The following is a 5,947-nucleotide window of genomic DNA, read 5'->3' on the forward strand; positions in this document are numbered from 1 at the left end:
AGACTCAGCCTCTTGAGTAACTAGAATTACAGGCATGAGCCCAGTGCCTAGCTTGGATTGTTATTTTTTTTTGGGTCCGGTCGTGGGGCCTCAACTCGGGGCCTGGGCGCTGTCCCTCAGATCTTCAGCTCTACCACTTGAGCCACAGTGCTACTTCCGGCTTTTTTTTTCAGCTTATGTGGTGCTGAGGAATCAAACCCAGGGCCTCAAGCATGCAAGGCAAGCGCTCTAGCACTGAGCCACCTTCCCAGCCCCTTGGATTGTTATTTTAAAGAGTTGTTCAAATGGGTTACAATTTCACGTCAGGTTACATGAGTACAATGCTTCTTGGGCGTTTCCCCCCCTTCCTTCACTTTTGTTTATTGTTTTGACTAATGTCTGGAGGAACAGAGTATGTGAGAAAGTCCTGATTTTTCAAAAAGCGTTTTCTTGGTTTCCAGTCACTTCTAAAGTTTTCTTATTGCTGGTAGATTTCCCGTTGTTTTCCTTTGGAACTAAAGTGAAGGCCGCTGGTCTGTGGCTCTGGATGCTCCTTGGATTTATTAGTTTATTTTTCTTCCTCCTCTTCTTCCACCTCCTCCTCCTCTTCTTCCTCCTTCCCCCTCCATCTTTTCCCATCCTCCTCCCCCTCCCTGCATCCTTACCTTGTAGGCACCAGGCAGACCCTGTCCCCTCTTCCCTGGGGAGCAGAAACCCGACCCTTATCCCTCTTCTTTCTATCCTTTGCTGGAGTCTTCTCCCGGAAAGTCACGGGTTGCATTCTGTCTCTTGGAAGCTCCAACAGTAGGGAAGGGAACCCAAGTTGACTCCAAGCCAGGTCCTTAATTGGATTGGATTTCCGTGGCCATTAACAGCCGGGTGGAAAGGAACCCCCGCCCCCCCCCCCCCAGTGGTGAGCCATCTTGGATGGCCTACAGCCTAAAGAAGCTATGAGATTAGGTTTCTAGTGACTGTGCCCACCTCTAATAGTATAAATATGGTAAGTGTGGCAAATCCCTGCTTATTTATGCCACACATTTGTGGTTGTTTATTTTTTTTTTGTCGGTCGTGGGGCCTGAACTCTGGGTCTGGGTGCTGTCCCTCAGCTCTTCAGCTCAAGGCTAGCGCTCTACCACTTGAGCCACAGCACCACTTCCGGCTTTTTTCTTTTTGCTTATGTGGTGCTGAGGAATCGAACCCAGGGCCTCAGGCATGCAAGGCAAGCGCTCTACCACTGAGCCACCTTCCCAGCCCCCACACATTTGTTTATTGAGGACCTACAAGGTGCCAGACCTTGTGCCAAGCCCAAACAGCATCTTGGTTAGCAGAGCTTGTATCCAAATACCCAGGCCAAATTTCTTAAGTAGGGAAGCCAGTAAGAGCTATGAAGAAGAGTAAAACAAAGTAAAGGGATAGAAGTGGGGAGGACATCTCTGATGAGATGACAGTTGCATAAAGCCCACAGGAAGTAGACAACCAGATCCACGATGCTCTACGCAAAGGGAACAGCAAGTGCAAAGGCACTGGGGCAGGAATTCCCTTGGTATGGTAGAAGGACAATAAATCTCTTGCCACCACTTCTGTGACTCTTGTCCATCACTCAGCTTAGTGACCACAAAAAATAGCCCCGAGTTTAGAGAAAAATATTTTTCACGAGATCACGTGAATCTCCTGAAAAGGGAAAAAAAGATACACAGGGAATGTGGCTTCGTGGCAGAATTTCTGCCTAGCATGCATGAAGCCCCGGGGTTCAATTCCTCAATACCACATAGACAGAAAAAGCTGGAAGTGCCACTGTGGTTCAAGTAGCTAGAGTGCTAGCCTTGAGCAAAAGAAGCTTAGGGATAGTGCTCAGGCCCTGAGTTCAAGTCCCAAGACTGGCAACAAAAATAACACCAACGAAAAGAGGGAGATATCCATGGCTATATTATCTAAAGGCACAAGAGAGCCAGGCCCTGATGGCTTATGCCTATAATCCTAGCTACTCAGGAGGCTGAGATCTGAGAATCATGGTTCAAAGCCAGCTGGAGCAGGAGTCTGTAAGACTCTTATCTCCAATGAACTACTGAAAAGCTGGAAGTGGCCCTGTGGCAGCACCCAGGCCCTGAGTTCAAACCCCAGGAGACAGACAGACAGGCAGACAGACACACAGACACAGACACACACAGACACAGACACAGACACACACACACACACACACACAGGTAATGTGAGTTATGAAGGACTGGCCTGCCCTGTTATCCCAGGTGCATACTCCAGGTATGCATGGCCATGCTGGACACAGGCAGGGCACTCCGACCTAAGCCTCACTTAAACACTTCCTTGTGGGCCTGACCAAAAGTCTCCACCTCCCCAGCCCCAATAGCTTTTTTCATGACCTCTGTCTCCTTGCTCAGACCCCAGAAAAGTCCAACTCCAACCTCACGTCCTTTCACAACCTCTGATCCCAGGGAAGGTTGTTGCAGCGCCCTTGCTGGGCGCTGGTGGCTCACGCCTGTAATCCTAGCTACTCTGGAGGCTGAGATCTGAGGATCATGGTTTAAAGCCAGCCCGGGCAGGAAAGTCCCTGAGACTCTTTTTTTTTTTTTTTGTCAGTCGTGGGGCTTGAACTCTGGGCCTAGGCACTGTCCCTCAGCTCTTCAGCTCAAGGCGAGCGCTCTACCACTTGAGCTACAGCACCACTTCCAGTTTTCTGGTGGTTTATTGGAGATAGGAGTCTCATGGTCTCTCCTACCCGGGCTGGCTTTGAACCACGATCCTCAGATCTCAGCCTCCTGAGTAGCTAGGATTACAGGCGTGAGCCACCAGCGCCGGGCTGAGACTCTTATCTTCAATTCTTATCTTTCATTAAACTAGAAGTGGTGCTGGGGCTCAAGCGGTAGAGTGTTTACCTTGAGCTGAAGAGCGCAGGGATAGCGCCCAAGCCCAGAGTTCAAGCCCTACGACCAGCAAAAAAAAGTATCTCCTCTCCTCTGTCCTATGTTTGCTAACCTACTCTCTCCCTCCAGGGAAGGCCAGATCTACAAGGAAGCTGGCAAAGGTTGGAGCGTCTTTAAACACCACTGGTCAAGTTAAACTTCAGCCAAACATATGGTTAAGCCTCAATTGGCAGGATTTTATAGGATCTAGTTCACATGGTAGTGACAGAATTCAAATTCAAAGCCAAGTAGAAAATTTCCATAGTGGAGGTGACTGGCATCAGACAAGATGGGTGAGCTTTAATCATGTGATAAGAGAAAACCCCAGGAGAGAGAGAGATTCAAAGGCAGTGTTTGAAAGCCTGCCGCCAGGGGCTCAGGCCTGTAATCCTAGCTATTCAAGAGGCTGAGATATGAGACTGTTTTTTTTTTTTTCCTTTTGCCAGTCCTGGGGCTTGAACTCAGGGCCTAGGCATTATCCCAGAGCTTCTTTTGCTCCAGGCTAGTGTTCTACCACTTGATCCACAGCACCACTTCCTGCTTTTTTTTTTTTTTTTTTTGCTTATGTGGTGCTGAGGAATCAAACCCAGGGCCTCATGCATGCAAAGCAAGCGCTCTACCACTGAGCCACCTTCCTAGCACCCTCCCCCCATTTTTTCTCTCCATCCAGTTCAAAATGTTTGCATCTCTTAATAGCTAGTATTCTCGGCAGTGATCACCTATTTTTTTTGTCGGTCCTGGAGCCTGAACTCTGGGCCTGGACATTGTCCCTCAGCTCTTCAGCTCAAGGCTAGTGCTCTACTACTTGAGCCACAGCACCACTTCTGTTTTTCTGGTGGCTAATTGGAGATAAGAATCTCACAGACTGGGCTGGGAAGGTGGCTCAGTGGTAGAGCGCTTGCCTTGCATGCATGAGGCCCTGGGTTCGATTCCTCAGCACCACATAAGCAAAAAGAAAAAAGCCGTAAGTGGCGCTGTGGCTCAAGTGGTAGAGTGCTAGCCTTCAGCTGAAGAGCTGAGGGACAGTGTCCAGGCCCAGAGTTCAGGCCCCACAACCGGACGCAAAAAAAAAAAAAAAAAGAATCTCACAGACTTTCCTGCCTGGACTGGCTTTGAACTTCAATCCTCAGATCTCAGCCTCCTGAGTAGCTAGGATTTCAGGCATGAGCCACAGGTGCCCAGCATCAGTGAGACTCTAATATCAAATAAACTACCAGAAAACTGAAGTGGTGCTGTGGCTCAAGGGGTAGAGTGCTGGCCTTGAGCTGGAAAGCTGAGGGACAGTGCCCAAGCCCAGAGTTCAAGCCCCACAACTGGAAAGCAAAACAAAACAAAACAACAAAAACCCACAACTTTTTTTTTTTTTTTTTTGTCGGTTGTGGGGTTTGAACTCTGGGCTTGGGCGCTGTCCCTCAGCTCTTCAGCTCAAGGTGAGCGCTCTACCCCTTGAACCACAGCACCACTTCTGGTTTTCTAGTGGTTTATTGGAAATAAGAGTCTCATGGACTTTCCTGCCTGGGCTGGCTTTGAACCATGATCCTCAGATCTCAGCCTTCTGAGTAGCTAGGATTACAAGCAAACCCACAACTTTTTTTTTTTTTGTCGGTTGTGGGGCCTGAACTCTGGGCCTGGACGCTGTTCTTCAGCTCTACAGCTCAAGGCTAGTGCTCTACCACTTGAACCACAGCACCACTTCCGGCTTTTTCTGCTTATGTGGTACTGAAGAATTGAACTCAGGGCCTCATATATGCAAGGCAAGCCCTCTACCACTGAGCCACCTTCCCAGCTCACCCACAACTTTTTAAATACATATAAGAGCAATTTCCTTGACCTCCAAAAATGTCAGTTTCCTAAGGAAGAAGATGCCATTGACATGAGAGGTGTAACAGTATTTGCTCATTAAATGCTTATTGCTAAATGCAATAGATGACCTTAGTTAAACCTCAGTGACCTTGTGAGCCAGTTTCTGCCTGCCTGCCGTTTTTTTCCTTTCTCTCCCTTCCCTTCCCTTCTTCTTTTTTCCCTTCTTCTCCCCTCCCCTTCCCTTTCCTTCCTTTTATCCCTTCTATGTGTGACAGTACTGGGGCTTGTAGTCAGGGCTTCTTGCTATCCCTTGGCTTTTTCACCAAGGCTGATGCTTTACCACTTAAGCCACACCTCCAGTTTTAGGTTTTCGATGCTTAATTGGAGATAGGATTTTTTTTTCCAGTCTTGGGACTGGGCATTGTCCCTGAGCTTCTTTTGCTCAAGGCAAGTGCTTTACCAGTTGAGCCACAGTGCCACTTCTAAGTTGTTGTGTTGTTGTTGTTGTTGTCGGTCGTGGGGCTTGAACTCTGGGCTTGGGCGCTATCCCTGCACTCTTCAGCTCAAGGCAAGAGCTCTACCACTTGAGCCACAGCACCATTTCCGGTTTTCTAGTGGTTTATTGGAGATAAGAGTCTCACAGAGGGGGCTGGGAAGGGGCTCGGTGGTAGAGCGCTTGCCTTGCATGCCTGAGGCCCTGGGTTCGATTCCTCAGCACCCCATAAGCAAAAAGAAAAAAGCCGGAAGTGGCGCTGTGGCTCAAGTGGTAGAGCGCTAGCCTTGAGCTGAAGAGCTGAGGGACAGCGCCCAGGCCCAGAGTTCAGGCCCCACGACCAGACCCCCCCCCCCCAAAAAAAAAAAACCAAAAAAGAGTCTCACAGACTTTCCTGCCCTGGCTGGCTTTGAACCATGATCCTCAGATCTCAGCCTCCTGAGTAGCTAGGATTACAGGCATGAGCCACTGGTGCCTGGCTTGATACTGTTTTTTTTTTTTTTTTTTTTTTGGGGTCCAGTCATGGGGCCTGAACTCTGGGCCTGGGCGCTGTCCCTCAGCTCTTCAGCTTAAGGCTAGCACTCTACCACTTGAGCCACAGCGCCACTTCCGGCTTTTTTCTTTTTGCTTATGTGGTGCTGAGGAATCGAACCCAGGGCCTCAGGCATGCAAGGCAAGCGCTCTACCACTGAGCCACCTTCCCAGCCCCTTGATACTGTTTTTTTATCTGTAAAGTGGAGAAATGAAAGCTATG

Source organism: Dipodomys spectabilis, unplaced genomic scaffold (assembly GCF_019054845.1).
Source record: "Dipodomys spectabilis isolate Male_0828 unplaced genomic scaffold, ASM1905484v1 ptg000118l, whole genome shotgun sequence".
Classification (NCBI taxonomy): domain Eukaryota; kingdom Metazoa; phylum Chordata; class Mammalia; order Rodentia; family Heteromyidae; genus Dipodomys; species Dipodomys spectabilis.